Below are 18500 nucleotides of genomic sequence, written 5' to 3' on the forward strand. Positions count from 1 at the left end.
GTGGAGGGGTAGCAACTCTTCCTGAACCTGTGGTGTGCGTGTCTTGTGGCACCAAAATCTCTTTCCTGATGGCAGCAGTGAGAACCGGGCTTGTGCTAGGTGGTGTGGGTCCTTGATTGCTGCTGCTCTCCAACGGCAGCGTTCCCCACAGATGTTCTCGACGGTGGGGAAAATTTTGCCTGTGATGTACTGAGGTGGGTCTGCTAACTTTTTCAGGGCTTGGACACAGTCCAGTACATTACAGGCAAAACTCTCCCCACCATCAAGAAAATCTTGACTTGTTTTTAAAGGTGGGAATAAGGTCAAATGGAAAATGAGAATTTTGTTCCTCCAGGTTCTGTTGGGGTTCACTGTGGGACAGGTCAGGACAAGAGGACACACCTTGACAGGTTGGAATGGGAGTGGGATGAAGTGTTGAAGTGCCAGGCAACAAGTCGAAGATGCTCTGCAAAGTCTTCATCTCTGCTTCACTTGCAAAGAATGTTTAGTTCCCTGGATAGCGAGTAGGGAACGGCATTGGTTAGCATAGCTTACAGTGCCACTATTTGGGACTAGAGTTCGAATTCTGCGCTGTCTGTAAGGAGTTTTTACGTTCTCCCCATGGACTCCGGTTTCCTCCCACTGTTCAAAATGTACCAGTAGTGCAGGTTAATGGGGTGTAATTGGGTGGCACAGGCTCATAGGCTGAAATGGCTTGTTATTGTGTTGTATGTCTAAATTTAAATTTAAAGGGAAGGGGAGAAAGGACAAGTGTGACATCTCCAACAGTAGGAAGGGGCATCACTGTCCTGTACCACCACTGTGAGGCCCAAGAGAAGTTTAGTTTAGTTGTGTTATTTACACAACACATTTAAACCTACTCCCATTGAACAAAATGCCGTCATGATTATAAATTACATCCTAACTGGTCCCCAATGTTTAGAATTGTACATACAACATGGGAACAATCGACAATCACCTCAAAACACTTCCAAGTAAAAATACATCTTTAACCTCGATTTAAAAGAGTTGATGGAAGGGGCTGATTTGATGGAGGGAGGAATGTTGTTCCACAGTTTGGGAGCTGCTATCGCGGAAGCGTGATCTCCCCTGTGTTTGCGATTTGACTGCGGAGCAACCAAGCACCTAAATTGGCCGATCTGAGGGGTCTTGAAGTGGAGTTGGGGATGAGGAGATCAGTGATGTAGGAGGGGGCGAGTCCCACTGATGGCTTTGTAAACAAACTGGAGAACTTTAAAATCTATTCTGAGCCCTACTGGCAGCCAGTGAAGGGAGGTGAGAATAGAAAAGATATGGTCCCTCTTCCTGGCTCCTGTCAGGAAACTGGCTGCCACATTCTCCACAAGTTGCAGACGGGATCATGATGACTGACTAATTCCTGTTAGAGTAGACTAATGGGAGAAAATGAGGGCATGGATAACTTTCTCACGGTCTTTCAGTGACAGGAATGGTTTGATTTTGGCAATAATGCGGAGCTGGAAAAAGCTAACTTTTACTACCGCATTGATTTGTTTGTCAAATTGTAGGTGGAATCGAATATCACACCAAAGGACTTGACGTGTGGATTAATGAGGGTGGTGAAGTTGCCAAGGGTGTCAGAGATCATTTTGGTGGAGTTGGGGTGGGGGCAAATAGGATGATCTCAGATTTACCTTCGTTTAGTGGCAGGAAGTTTTGAGCCATCCAGCACTTTATGTCCAGACAGTCGATGAGGCTAGTTATCTTTTCTTGATTGTTGGGCTTCAGGGGGAGATAGAACTGGGTGTCATCAGTTAAGCAGTGGAAGGAGATGCCATGTTTTTGGATGATATGGCCGAGGGGAAGCATGTACAAGGAGAAGAGAATGGGGCTCAGAATAGACCCTTGTGGGACCCCACATGAAAGAGTAACAGAGGAGGATGAAAATTTGCCCATGTTGACTGAGGAAGTCCTATCAATGAGATAAGATTTAAACCTGTTCAACACCAACCCTCTGCTGGAGGCAATCTATTAAAATAGCTTGATCCACTATATTGAATGCTCTATATACCTATTCAACTTTTCCTTAAATATTAAAATCAAGCCCACATCTACCACTTTGGCCGGAGTTTATTCCACACCCCCACCACCCTCTGAGTGAAGAAATTCCCCCTAATGTTTCCCCTAAACTTTTCCCCCTTCAATCCCAATCCATGTCCTCTTGTTTGAATCTCCCCCTCTCAATGGAAAAAGCCTATCCATATTTACTCTATATGTCCCCTCATAATTTTAAATATCTCTATCAAATCACCCCTCAATCTTCTATGCTCCGGGAAAAAAGTCCTCAGCTGTTTAACATTTCCCTGTAACGCAAACCCTGAAATCCAAGCCACACTCTTGTAAATCTCCTCTGCACTCTCTCTATTTTGTTGATATCCTTCTTATAGTGACCAAAATGCACATATTATTCCAAATTTGGCCTCAACAATGCCTTATACAACTTCAACATGACATCCTGACTCTTGTACATAATACCCTGATTTATGAAGGCCAACATGCCAAAAACATTCTTCACTGCCCTTCTACATGTGACTCCACTTTCAGGGATTTATGTACAAGAATCCCTCAGTCCCTTTGTTCTACTACATTCCTCAATTGTCTCCCATTTAATATGTATCATCTTTGCTGATTAATCCTACAAAAATGTAGCACTTCATACTTATCAGTATTAAACTCCACCTGCCATCTTTCTGCCCACTCTTCTAACTGACCTATATCCTACTGCAAGCTTTGAAAACATTACTCAAACACTACCAATCCTAGTATCATCTTCATACTTACTGATGCAATTTACCACCTTATCATTCAGATCATTAATATATATGACAAACAACAATGGACCCAGTACTGATCCCTAAGACACTCCACTAGTCACCGGCCTCCAATTCGACAAACAATTTTCCACCACAACTCTCTGGAATCTCCCATACAGCCACTGCTAAATCTATTTCACTACTTCAACATTAATACCTAATGATTGAACCTTCCTAACTAACCTTGTCAAAGGCCTTACTAAAGTCCATATAGGCAACATCCACAACCTTCTTAGTAACCTCCTTGAAAAATTCTATAAGATTTGTTAAACATGATCTACCACACACAAAACCACGTTAACTCCTAATCAGTCCCTGTCTATCCAAATCATTGTATAGTCCATCAATAGAATTTACCTACCACTGACGTCAGACTCACAGGCCTATAATTACCCAGTTTACTTATAGAGCTTTTTTTAAACAGTGGAACACATAGGCTACTTTCCAATCCTACAGCACCTCCCCCGCGGCTAAGGACATTTTAAATATTTCTGTCAGAGCCCCCGTTATTTCTACACTAACCTCCCTCAAGGTCCAAGGGAATATTTTGTCAGGACCTAGAGATTTATCCACCTTGATTCTTGTTAAAATAGCCAGTACTATCTCCTCATTAATCTATATATTTTCCATGACTTCACTACTAGTTTTCCTCACTTCACCCGACTCAATATTCCTTTCCTTAGTGAATATTGAAGTAACAAATCATTTAAAATTTCCCCCATCCCTTCCAACTCTTCACACAGCCAACCCCTCTGATCCTCAAGGGGCCCATTTTTATTCCTCACTACTCTTTTACTTTTAATGTATCTGTAGAAACACTTTGAATTTATTTTTACCTTGCCTGCCAAAGCAGCCTCATATCTCCTTTTAGCTTTTCTAATTTCTTAAGTTATTTTTTGCATTTTTTATTTTCCTCAAGTACCTTATTTATTCCCTGCTGTCTACACCTATTGTACACATCCTCTGAACCAAATTCCCAATATCCCTTGAAAACCAAGGCTCTCTATATTTTCTAACCTTTCCTTTAATCCTCACAGGGACAGACCAACTCTGTACTTTCAAAATTCCCCCTTTGAATATCCTCCATTTATCTGTTGCATCCTTCCCCAGAAAATAAATTCTCCAAGTCCACACCTTCTAAATCCTTTTGCATCTCCTTGAAAGTAGATTTGTTCTAATCAAGGATCTCAACCTTAGGCCCAGCCCATTGCTAATCAATCAGGGTCAAAAACCAAAAGTTAACTAATATTACAAATTTTGAAAATAATTAAAAACCCAGGAAGAAACAAAGTTGGGATTCATTTCAGTAGTGGAACATCTAATTTTCTTCCCAAATCAAACATGCCATTATATCGGACAACCCTAGAGTTGGATGGACAGCATCTTTCCATTTCATTAATATGGCCCTTTTAGCGATAAGGGAGGCGAGGGCAACGACATGTGATTGTCAAGCAGTCAATATCAGACTGCTATATACCTATTCAACTTTTCCTTAAATATTAAAATCAAGCCCATTGTATTGTGATCACTAGACCCAAAGTGTTCCCCAACATAAAGCTCTGTCAGCTGACCTGTCTCGTTCCCTCATAGGAGATCCAATTCTGCCCCCTCTCTAGTCCGTACTTCTATGTATTGATTTAGAAAACTTTGCTGAACACATTTGACAAACTCCAACCTATCCAGCCCTTTTACAGTATGGACGTCCAAGTCAATTTGTGGAAAGTTAAAATCTCCTACAATCACCACCTGATGTTTACTACCTCCAGTTTCCCCTTCCTAAAGTCAACAATCAGCTCTTTGGTTTTGGCAATATTTAGTGTGAGTTTGTTGTTGGTGCAACATTCAGCCAAGTTTTCAATCTCCCCTTGGAGACAACTGTTGGATTTTCAGGCAATTGGATGTTATTCCTAATAGTTCCTAAAAATAACAATATTTTTTTTTAGATATTGCAAATATCAGAGTGCATTTTCCAGTAAAATTGATATGTTCAAAGGCAGTTATGGGAACCGAGTCTGTCCATTTAGAGGGGCTACAGAAACGGGTGACCTCGATGAGAGGAAGGAGGAAACAGAAACCAGGATGCTGGCAAGCAAGCCACAAGAACATGGGCCTCATGGGACAGGGCTTCAGTGATTGGAAGGGATCAGGACCCTGGAGTACAGGAACTGAACCCACAACAAGATGGAAGAAAGCACAGCCAAACATTACCAGGTGAACTGCATTCTGAACCATCAGTAATTTCACATGATTTTAAAGCATATTATCTGAAGTTCATTGCAACCCCAGGTTGTGTGTGGAGGAAACATAGCTTCCCTATCTGTCTGGGATGTGTGGATTGCTGTCTCACTGCCTGAAACTTATTTGGAAGTCACACCCGCCCATCAAGGTTGGATTCTGCCTGCCATTAGTGCACACCTTGGCGCTGGCTTGTTTAATTAACCTCGGATCATTATTGGCTAGAAGAATAGATTAGCAGTGTATATAACACCAATGCACAGCACATTCTTTCTCTCTGCCTTGCGGTCCAAGCCCTGGACATCGGTCCACACCAGATCGCTACAGTGGACATTGCTGGAAGAGTCACAGGTAAGGCGTGCACTACACTGAAGCTGAGCCGTAGTATTGCGATAGATCAATACTTGCAAAGAGCCGCACCCCAATTGGTACAGGGAATCAATTGTGTAAGAGTCCCTGTTTGCAGTGTGTGAGCACATTCACTAATGCCAGAGTCCAACCTAGGTCCGATGTGAATGTCTATATTGTTACCTAAGTATGTACCGTTTAACATTTTCCTGTTTGTCTCCTGTGTGTTAATTAAAGTTATGTGATTCTAATCCTTATGTCGAGACTCGTCTCTCTGTGAACCTACTGAATTTGATGCTCTTCCCAACCCAACACCCCATCTACAGCAGCATTGCACAACCATGCTTGCCCATTCTCACCCTTCCCCCTTTAACCCTGTCACCCATCTGAGCGAAACAATCCATGGTGTTGGGACTTCCATAGGTGTCTATGTTTGGTAGAATCATTCTCCTTCAGTGGAAGCTATCGCTGCGCTCCACCGTGGAAATCATTGCCTCTGTATAAGAAATGCTGGAGGGACTCACCCAGTCTCACTGTGTCCATCGGAGGTAAAGATATACAATAGTTCTCTCCTTATCCACGGCTTCAGTTACTCACAGTCAACCACGGTCTGAAAATATTAAATGGAAAATTCAAGATATAAACAATTCATAAGTTTTAAATTATACACAGTTTTGAATAGTGTGGTGAAACCTCGCGCTGTCCCACCCAGGATGTGAATCATCCCTTTATCCAGCATATCCACACTGTATACGCTACCCGTTAGTCACTTAATAGCCATCTCGTTATCAGATCAACTGTTGCGGTATCAAAGTGCTTGTGTTCAAGTAACTTTGTGTAGGGTTTGGTACTATCCATGGTTTCAGGCATCCGCTGGGGGTCTTGGAACATATTGCCCACGGATAAGGGGGGACTACTGTATTACCGAAATTTTTGACCTTGAGCCCTTCTTCAAGGTATAAGCAAAAGGCAAGCAGGCATCTTAAAGACGAGAGATTAAGGGGGAAGAATTGGAGGGGACAAAACAGATAAGAAGAACTGTTTACTGGAATTGATAAGAGGAAAGGTGAGAATTGATTTTGGCTCTGTGAAAGGAGACAGAGGGAAAAGGAAAGAGAGAGAGAGAATGACAGTGAGAGAGATGGAGTGAGAGAGACAAAGCAAGCACGAGCAAGCTGGGGGAAAAGGTAACAGGAAGAAGAGGATGGGAGAGGTAGTTTTAACAGAATACCATCCGGTCAGAGAGTGCCCAGATGGAAGATGAGGTGCATGAGATGATGGACATAACTGTCAGCAAGGGAATGGGATGGGGAATTGAAATGGGTGGCTACTGGTCTATTGATCATTGCTTCTGGTCTATTGATTAACACCATTGGACCTCAGTCAGGGAACAAATTAGTTTTAAAAGTTTCTTCCTTGTTTAGAAATTCTTACATGCTCAAACTCCTCCTGCCTTCCCAGCCTCCTTCAATCCTCTAAGTCTCTGGGTTCTCTGAACTTGTCCCATGACCATCCCCATTTCTCATTGCTTCCCATTGATGACATGGCCTAGATCCCAAGCTTTAACATTCCTTCCCTAAGCCTCTTTATCTGCCTATTATGTCTGCCCAATGTTCAATGTCACACAAGATTAGCTTTATGAATGTCTCTTTATATATTGAAGATGCTTTATGATCTCATTGGGAGATCAGAGGTAGAGAGGGTGAGCAAATTTAAGTTAATGGGAGTCACTATCTCAGAGGATTTTTTCTGGACCCAGCACACTAATGACATCGTAAAGAAAGCACCTCTACTTCCTCAGGAGTTTGAGGAGGTTTAGTATGTCTTTGGAAACCCTGGAAAATTTCTACAGATATGTGATGGAAAGTGTGCTGACCAACTGCATCACGGTCTGGTATGGGAGCACCAATACCCCTGAGCAGAAGCCCAGGACATCACAAGCAAAACCTGCCCCACTATTGAGTACATCTACAAGGAACACTGCTGTTGGAGAGAAGCAGCCATCATCTGGGATCCACACCACCCAGCACATGCTCGGTTCTCGCTGCTGCCATCAGGAAAGAGGTCTAGGTGCCACAAGACTCACAGCACCAGGTTCAGGAACAGCTGCTACCCCTCCACCATCAGACTCCCCAATGACAAATGCTATCAGGGACTCATTTAAAGACTCTTACTTGTGCACTTTATTGATTTTCTTTTTCTTCTCTCTATTGTAGTCAGTTTGTTTACATTTGTTATCTGTTCACAGTTCTTTGTTTGTTCTCCTTGCCCACAGAAAAAGAAATCTCAGGGTTATACGTGATGACAATAAATTTGAAATCTGAATAACTGTGACTGGCAAGTCTATTCCAACAGGATATTTAAATTGGCACTTACAAGTGAACAGGAAGAATGTGGAGTCAGTCCTTTCCCTCAGTTGTGCTTGGTCCACTTCCCAACTGGGTTTACTCATTCCTTCCAGCAACTCCGAAAATGTAATGAACTTCTCATGAAAATTCTTCAAAAAATCCAGAACTCAGAAACAAAACAACCACTGACCTCAGAGGGACCTGATGTGATGGGAATTCGTCTTTAATACTTTTTCACAATGACCAGGGGCAGGGTTTCTGTTACAAGCAATTTCAACACTCAGGGAAGCTCGAGTCATAGACAGTTCAAACTCATAACATTTCTGATCAATTGTTTCTATTCACATTACTATCATGTGTGATGGTGTCTTTAATCACAGAGTAATGCACGGAGTTTGCTCAACATGGATGATATATATATATAAATGTGTGTGTGTGTGTGTGTGTGTGTGTATATGTGCATGTATGTGTGTAGGTGTGTGCGTATATGTGTGTGGGTGTGGGTGATTATGTGTGTGAGTGTGTGTATTTATATGTGAGTGTGCGTGTGTGTGTGTGTATGTGTGTGTGTGTGTATAAAATTTGTCAACTCTTTCATAGCAGCATTACCCTGAATGCATTCCATATCATTGCAATCTACTGTCAATAGTGAAGGACTTCATGAAATAATAGTCACATAGCTGAGCCGCTTCAAGAGAGGACAAGGGAACTTGGCTGCATTCATATTAGCCCTACACTGCATAGTGAAAACTTCACAATGGGACATTCCTGTTTCTCTGAAGGTCCCCATGGCTATTCTATTTTCCCTTGTGTACTGCATTGTTTCTGAGGTTTCTTCGGAGTTGGGGACTTTGTCAACAGGTGTATCACCTGTAATTCTACTGAACTAAACTTGCTCAGGAGGCACTTGATCCCACTCTTGTTTGTACTGAGTTAGTCAACTCACCTGGGTGCTCAGACACAGGGAGAAGAGAAAGTTACCCTTGATTCCTGCTGCAATTACTTCTCAATTATTCATGGCGTGGAAGTGGCACAAAAGTCCAGTCTATGCTTCCAAAATAAAACTACTAAAATTCTCAGGACAGGTTAATAGAATCATCATGATCCAGTGGTCCACCACCAAAAGACAAGGAATTTTTTAAAATTTGACATACAACACGGTAAAACAGGCCATCACAGCCCACTAGTCCTTGCCACTCATTTGCAGCCAATTAACCTACAAACCCAGCTACGTGGGAGGAAACCAGAGCCCCTGGGGAAAACCCATCCACCACGATGAGAACGTACAAACTCCTTACAGACAGTGCAGGATTTGAACCCTGATCCTGATCACTGGCACTGTAAAGGCATTGCACTAATCACTATGATAACCGTATTGCTTTAGCAGAAGAGATTTACTAAGATGTGGCCACGTCTTGAAAAGCTGAGTTACAGGGAAAGGTTAAATAAGTTAGGAATTTATTCCCTGGGGTTCAGAAGAATGAGGGGAGATGTGATTGAGGTATTTAAGATTATGATGGGTATAGATGCAAGCAGGCTTTTTCCACTGAAGTTAGGTGAGATCAAATTTAGAGCACATGGGTTAAGGGTGAAATGGGAAAAGTTTAAAGGGTACATTAGGATGAAATTCTTCATGCAGAGAGTGGTGAGAATGTGGAACATGCTGGCAGCTGAATTGATAAGTGCAGGCTCAATTTTGACTTAAAAAAAAATGTGGACAGGACCCTGGACAGGAGGGAAATGGTCTAGGTGTAGGTCAGTGGGACTAGTCAGAAATATAGATCAGAACTGACTAGGAGGGCCAGAGGCCTGTTTCTGTGCTGCAATGTTCTATGATTTTATCTTCAGAGAAAATAGAACAGCCTTTTGCTTGCCGTAATATACCTGTACATGCCCACTGGGCTCCTGAAGAACAATGAAGTCATTTACATTTGCAGAGTAATATGTGGGAATTACAGGAACTCTATGAAATGCAATTGGTTTATTGAAGGATCTCTTCAGACAGTTCACAAATAATCAGAATGAGATCACACTTATTTGCCTCTATTACATCAGCAATGCCGGTAATCAATCTCACAGCCGATCCCATCAAAGACCTTCTATCAAAGATTCCTTTTTTAATAAGGTTTATTTAGTCTGTTAATCATTGTCAAATAACAGCTAAATATGGATTGCAAATGTTCTGAGATAAATGATATACTTTTCCTTTGATGTGTATTATAAACTGTTGCAATATCAACATTAATAGAGTGAATATTTCAGATAAGTTAAACTTTGATATATTAAGCTTTGAAGCTTTTGACTTTCTGGAAAAGCAGACTGAATTTCATTGATTCACTGAGAGAAAACCTTGAAGTTTGCAGTTAATTTGAGCCGTGTTTATCGGCAGTGCAAAATACCTTGAGGCATTAATGTAGAAACATGGAACATTACAGCTCAGAAATAGGCTCTTTCAGCCCTTCTAGTCTGTGCTGAACCATTTTTCTGCCTAGTCCCACTGACCTGCACGCCATTCATCACCCTCCATACCTCTCCCATCCATATACCTCTCCAAATTCTTCTTAAATGTTAAAATTGAGTCCACTTTCATCACTCAGATGGCAGCTCGTTCCACACTCACACCACTCTCTGTGTGAAGAAGTTCCCCCTTTCTGTTCCCATTAAGCTTTTACCATTTCACCTTTGACCCATGTCCTCTGGTTTGAATCTCACCTTCCCTCAGTAGAAAAAGCCTACCTACATTTACTCTGTCTATCCACCTCATATTTTAAATACCCCTATCAAATCTCCCTTCATTCTTCAACACTCCATGAAATAAAGTCCTAACCTGTTTAACCTTTCTTTGTAACTCAGTTTCTGAAGTCCATGCAATATCCTAGTAAATCTTCTCTCCACTCTTTCTATCTAGTGATATCTTTCCTGTAGACAGATAACCAAAACTTCACAAAATCCTCCAAATTTGGCCTCAGCAACTTTACCATAACATCTCAATGTTGTAAATGTGCATTAGGTTCATGCTGTGCACACATTGTGTGGAGTACAAGCTTCCATCTCATTAGACCAAGAGAGGAATGACAGACACCAGTGTTTTCCCCAAATCCAAAGAACAAACCCTTTTATTTACAGTTAGAGAAATATTTATAGTACTTACAATACCCATGGTCACGAGGGAACTTTCACAAGCCAGCTCACACACATGTGACTGGATGAGTTGATTGATGGCTCAAGTCCCGACAACTGGTAACATCCACTCCTGGTGACGGTGGGGTTGCTCTATTTAGGGCATCTGATCACCCAACACCTGTACTCAATACTTTGATTTATGAAGGCCAAGATGCCAAAAGCCCTCTTTACAACCCTATCTACTTGTGGCATCACTTTCAGGGAATTATGTATCTGTATTCACAGATCCTTTATTTCCTCTGTCACCCTCAGTGCCCAACCATTTACTGAGTTTCTCCTTTCTTGCCAAAACCTCACACTTGTCTGCATTAAATTCCATCTGCCATTTTTCAGCCCATATTTCCAGCTGGTCTAGATCCCTCTGCAAGCTTTGAAAACCTTCTTCATTGTCCACAACTTATTGTGTCATCTACAAACTTGCTGATCCAATTTCCCACATTATCATCCAGATTATTGCTATAGACAACAAACAACAATGGTTCCAGCATCGATCCATGAGGCACACCACTAGTCACAGGCCTCCAGTCTGAGAAGCAATCATCCACCACCACTGTCTGGCTTCTCCCGTCCAGCCATTGTCAAATCCAGTTCATTACTTCATCATGAATACCTTGCGTCTGAACCTTCCTGACTTACTTCCCATGTGGGACCTTGTCAAAGGCCTTACAAAAGTCCATGTAGATAACATTCACAGCCTTTCCTTCATCAACTTTCCTGGTAACCTCCTTGAAAAACTCTCTAAAATTGGTTAAACATGACTTACCACACACAAAGCCATGTTGACTATCTTTAATCCATCCCTGGCTATCCAAATACTTGTATATCCAATCTCTTAGAACACCTTCCATAATTTACCTACCACTGACGTCAGCCTCAGCAGCCTATAATTTTCAGGGTTACCTTTAGACCATTTTTTTAAACAACAGAACAATGCGAGCTACCCTGCAACCCTCTGGCACCACACTTGTGGCTAAGGACAATTTAAATATTTCTGCCAAAACCCCTGCAATGTCTACACTTGTCTCCCTCAAGGTCCGAGAGAATATCTTGCCAGGTCCTGGGGATTTATCCCCCCTTATTTGTTTTAAGACAGAAAGCACTTCCTCCTCCTTAATCTGTAGAGATTCCATAAGCTCACTGCTTGTTTTCCTTGCTTCCCTCAACTCATTTTTCTGAGTGAAAACTGATACAAAAAACCCAATTTCTTTTGACTCCATAGATAGCCAACCATGCTGATCTTCGAGTGGACCAATTTTGACCCCTACTATCCTTAGGATCCCCTTCACATTGTCTGCCATAGCAGCCTCATGTCTTCTTTTAGCCTTCCTGATTTCCTACTTTAGGTTTGATTGCATTTTTTTATATGCCTCAAATACCTCATTTGCGCCATGTTGTCTCTACCTGCTATACACCTCTCCCTTCTTCCGAACCAGATCCCCAATATCCCTCAAAAACCAAGGGTCTTTTTGCCTGCTAACCTAACAGGAACATACAAATTCTGTACTCTCAGAATGTCGTCTTTGAAGGTCCTCCATTTACCTCGCACATTCTTGCCCAAAAACAACTGATCCCAATCCACACATTCTAGATCTTTTCTCATTTCCTCAAAATTGGTCTTTCTCCAATTTAGAATCTCATCCTATCCTTCTCCATAATTATCTTGAAACTAATGGCATTATGATCATTGGGCCCCAAAGTGATCCCCTACATATGCTTTCTTCATCTGTCCTGTCTCATTCCCTAATAGGGGATCCAGTATTGCACTGTCCCTCGTTGGTATCACTATATATTAATTTAGAAAATTTTCCTGAACACATTTGACAAACTCCAATCTATCAAGCCCTTTTACCGTATGGGAATCCCAGTCACTATGTGGAAAATTTAAATCCCCTACCACCACAACCTCATGTTTCCTGCAGCTGTCTAGTATCTCTCTACAGATTTTTCTCCTCCAATTCTCGTTGACTACTGGCCTGTCTATAATACAACCCCATGAGTGTGGTCATTTCCTTGGCTCCAGCCATATAGCCTCAGTAGCTAACTTGCAAGGTCGGAGATGAACAAGGACTGAACCACTTACTATCGGAGGAATAGGAACTATAAAGATAAGGGAGGGTCATGGAGAATGTTGTGTAACAATTGAGTCCTGGTTGTCAGTTTGTTAGTGTTGGCAACTAGTGTTGTGGGGTTAAGGGAGAGCTATTTAAAAATGGTTTCATGTTTAACTCAAACGGACTTACCTGCAGCACTTTGCAGCCACCAGATTCCAAGGTGTGGGTTCCCTGAAGCAGGATGCCATTCAGCTACTGTACAACTGGTGCACACCATCCCTTGGCCAGTGAATGCATGAATTAACTTTAGGCCACTTTGTGTGGGTGAATGCTTCCATGACTGATCTCACTCTTTGTGTGGGCTACCCAGGAAGAAAAACTTACATTTTGTGCAGAAAATCTACAATTTTCTTTCTCCTAAAACTTTTCACAGAAATCCAATGCATGGTACATGTAAGCAGGGATGTATTTCTAGGCCATCGCAGGGAATGTTCAGGGAATCGCATACTAAGATTTTCCCTTGGAGAGGGGGAAAAGTGTTTGTTAATCAGTATTGTTGGATGACTTGACTGCTTAGCCAGCCCACAGCCTCCTCCCACTACTGGAACATGGATGACTTGCATTATATCCGCATTATATCTTGTGATTTTGTGCTTTGGTTTTTTGGGTTCTGAGGTGCCTGAAGGGGCCAAAGAGGTACTACAAAGTCTACCACTGATGGGGGCAGCAGTGCTGAAAGGGCGAGTAGATTGCAAGGTGGTGGACTCCTTCCATTGTTTATGTCAAGATCATCTGCACTTCCAGAGCAGAGCCCTGCGGTTTCTGAATGCTCCTTCTCCACTTTGCGTTGATGTGGGCTGAATATTCTCAGCAATCAGATGCTGGACCTATCAAGAAGGCACTGAGCACATCCTTGATCTATTCCTCTCTCTGGATGGAAATAGCATAGTGGTTAGTGCATCGCTATTCCAGCGCCAGCGATCGGGACCATTTCAAATCCCACGCTGTCTGTAAAGAGTTTGTATGTTCTCCCTGTGTCTGCATGGGTTTTTCCCAGGGCTCCCGTTTCCTCCCACCATTTGAAACGTACTGGAGGTTGTAGGTTAATTCGGTGTAATTGGGCAGCACGGACTCATGGACCACAAAGGCCTATAACTGTGCTGTTGTGTCTAACTTCTTTAAATTTAGTATAAAGCTAGCAATAGAATGTTTTTTCTTCTAATTTAATTCCTTTTTTAATTTAGACATACAGCACGGTAACAGGCCCTTCTGGCCCTCAGGCTTTTACTGCCCAATTACACCCAATTAACCTACAACCCCACCCCCCTCGGTATGTGTTGAAGGATAGGAGGAAACTGGAGCCCCCGGGGGAAACCCACACAAACACAGGGAGAACGTACAAACTCCTTACAGACAGCATGGGATTCAAAACCCAGTCCCAATCACTGGCGATTTAACAGCGTTTCACTCACCGCTACACCAACAGTACTGCCCAGAGAGTCCAATATCAGCAACAGTATGGAGAAGAGTGAACATAACTGGAGCCTTAGTGCTGCAGGTGGGGGCTTAGGATGCCCTGGGAAATATACTTTGTGCTGTGAAATGTGAGATCTTAAAATCAATTAAGGTGGCTCCCAATTGTGGAATGATCAGTTTGTTGAATAGCATTACTTATGCACTGGCTTTTTGGTTCAAGGTTCAAGGTTCAAGATTCCTTTGACTGTCCAGTAATAACACATTAAAAATTTACTGTACAGGATATACTTCAACTTTTGAGTCACCTTGGGCATTGCCCGGCACCCCAACAATAGGAGAAAACAGAGTCTTGTCAGAGACACCGAGTGTCCATGGATTCACCTCCAGCCCTCACGCAGCCTCTGCACCAGCATTCCCTCTAATTTTTAGTAGTTAGTGTGCGCAAAATCTTACATTGTGCAAAATTTTTGCCCTGTGACAGAAGTATGGGTGCCCTGAATGCTTGTGCAAATGTAAACTTGAAAGTGTTTCAAGATCATTTTGGCACAGCCTCTCTTGCATGGCGAATAAAACTGTATGGGCATATTTTAATGGAATGCAAGAATAATTAGTTGCTTATTTAACCAACGAAGTAGTTAACAGAAATAGTTAGCTAAGGGATTATTTTCAATAAGTAAAATGATTAATTACTACATTATTTTAGGTAACTAACCTTTTGCACTCACACTAATGTCCTTTGTGCGCTGGTTGCACATGTGCACAGATGTGGTCAGCTCAAACCATCGGCAACCTGAGCTCCAGATCCAAACCTCCAATCAGGAAGACTTCAGCACCTGAGGCCCTTCAGGAGCCCTTCTTTCCCTCAGCACAATCTTGAACCCCGGTTCTGTACAACTGGTCCACACCATCCCTTGGCCAGTGAATTAGGCCACTTTGTGTGGGTGAATGCTTCCATGCCTGATCTCACTCTTTGTGTGGGCTACCCAGGAAGAAAAACTTACATTTTGTGCAGAAAATCTACAATTTTCTTTCTCCATGAGGAGCCAGAAGTCCCACAGCCTGGATGTATCCTTCACCTGCTGAGCATATTGCTGCTCTGTGTCCATGGGCACTGTCCTGTAAGGTCTTCTCCTGCGCTTCTTCTCAATGTAGAAGGAATAGGCAGTGACTTTGGGGTTTCTGCCCTATCCTGTGCGATACCAGAATCCTAAAGTCACTAAACAGTCTTTTTTCCACAGAGTGTTTCATTTTAGAACTGGAGAGCATAGGCTTAAGATTCAAGATTCAAGATTATTTTATTGTCAAGCTGAAGCATGCATGCTACGCAAAGTGTTAAGTAAGAGCGACACACGCAGTTGAGTTGAGCTCGAAGGCTGATTTATTGCGCTGCCAGCTCTATTGATGTTCACTCCCTGCATCTGACAACAGGAGTGACGTCATTGCAGCACTGGCCTCCGACTGACTAGCATTCCCACCATTGCCCATTGTTTTAATCATCCTTCATTGACTCATTATGTGCACGGTTTCAGAACTCCAAAGGAAATGGGCCACTGTCAGTGATTCCAACCTTCCCTTCACAGCTTAGGCAATCCTTTACTAATCACAGAGCCCCAATGGCATAGGGATTACTTAAAGTGTATGTGAGTGGGAAGAAAAAGGTTGAGAACCACTGGATTAAAAGGATCTGGATGAAATACAGGTGAATGGGACTAGCCCAGAATACCAAATAGATGAGTTGGAACAAAGAGCTTTGACCATGCTGTCTGACTCTCAATAACACCAGCTGAAGCATATAACTCACCTGTCAATGCATCTGTAAAATTTCCCCATTGCGTTTCACAGCAAAGAGATGTATACTATTCCACAAAGCAATTTTTTTCAAATTTCTCTCTGCCAAAATATGTTCTAATGCCTGAGTCTGAAGCTCCCACCCTACTGAATAGGCTGATCCTATTCTAAGAAGTCAATAAGGTGTAGTGCATGTTTAAGATTCAATGCAGCTGGTAATCAAGGGGAAAGGGCTCTGTTGCCCAGGGAACAATCTCTTGGCATTGACTATGAGTTTCTTTATGATTTCATATTGCCATTGTACCTCTCCCTCTGTGATCTTAAGTATCTTTTAGCACATACGTATCGATAGAAAACAATCTTTCAGCAAAATTGAGAATATTTCCCGACAAAGAAGGTGTGTGGGGGGGGGGGGGGGGGGGGAGATTTAGTGGTGATAGCTGCACTTGAACATGTTTATAAATGAGCGAGGAACCAGTTGAACAATCCATAATGTGGCCCTGCAGACAGAAAAGTTTGCAATCGTCCGTTGTATGTGATCCAAGGGCAGCAGCAATAACTTGTGCTGTAAGTAGGGCACCGCCGCCGAGTGGCCATTGCCTGAAATTGCATGTATTTGCTTTCCCAATGAAATCAGGTGTGGACCGTGATGTCCCAATGAGCCTGCAACATCATTCTGCAAGGCCATGGTTTGTAACCCATCTTGCCAAACGCACATCTCACGCCCCAGTCCCATAACCCTTGAGAAATTGCCGATGCTGCAATCTTCAGTGAACAAAGAGAAGCTGAAAAAATTCAGCAAATCAGGAAGCATCCATGAATGAAAAGGGACAGTCAATGGTTCAGGCTGGGACCCCTTATCGAGATGCCATATCCCTTGATAGTGTTGATGTATTGTTCTCAGCATTTAGTATATTCAACACGTGAATTAAAAGGATTTACAACTTTCAATGGAAAAGCAGTCCCATGATTATAATGATGATGATGATGTTGATGGTGATTATAATGATGATGATGATGCTGATGGTGATTATAATGATGATGATGATGTGGATGGTGATTATAATGATGATGATGATGTTGATGGTGATTATAATGATGATGATGATGGTGATGGTGATTATAATGATGATGATGATGCTGATGAAGATTATAACGATGATGATGATGCTGATGAAGATTATAATGATGATGATGATGTTGATGGTGATTATAATGATGATGATGATGTTGATGGTGATTATAATGATGATGATGATGCTGATGAAGATTATAATGATGATGATGATGTTGATGGTGATTATAATGATGATGATGATGCTGATGAAGATTATAATGATGATGATGATGTTGATGGTGATTATAATGATGATGATGATGCTGATGGTGATTATAATGATGATGATGATGCTGATGAAGATTATAATGATGATGATGATGTGGATGGTGATTATAATGATGATGATGATGCTGATGGTGATTATAATGATGATGATGATGTTGATGGTGATTATAATGATGATGATGATGGTGATGGTGATTATAATGATGATGATGATGCTGATGAAGATTATAATGATGATGATGATGTTGATGGTGATTATAATGATGATGATGATGCTGATGGTGATTATAATGATGATGATGATGCTGATGAAGATTATAATGATGATGATGATGTGGATGGTGATTATAATGATGATGATGATGGTGATGGTGATTATAATGATGATGATGATGCTGATGGTGATTATAATGATGATGATGATGGTGATGGTGATTATAATGATGATGATGATGGTGATGGTGATTATAATGATGATGATGATGCTGATGAAGATTATAATGATGATGATGATGTGGATGGTGATTATAATGATGATGATGATGCTGATGAAGATTATAATGATAATGATGATGTTGATGATGATTATAATGATGATGATGATGTGGATGGTGATTATAATGATGATGATGATGCTGATGGTGATTATAATGATGATGATGATGTGGATGGTGATTATAATGATGATGATGATGCTGATGACGATTATAATGATGATGATGATGTTGATGGTGATTATAATGATGATGATGATGCTGATGAAGATTATAATGATGATGATGATGTTGATGGTGATTATAATGATGATGATGATGCTGATGAAGATTATAATGATGATGATGATGTGGATGGTGATTATAATGATGATGATGATGTTGATGGTGAATATAATGAT

This window comes from Narcine bancroftii, chromosome 2 (genome assembly GCF_036971445.1).
Source record: "Narcine bancroftii isolate sNarBan1 chromosome 2, sNarBan1.hap1, whole genome shotgun sequence".
Classification (NCBI taxonomy): Eukaryota; Metazoa; Chordata; class Chondrichthyes; order Torpediniformes; family Narcinidae; genus Narcine; species Narcine bancroftii.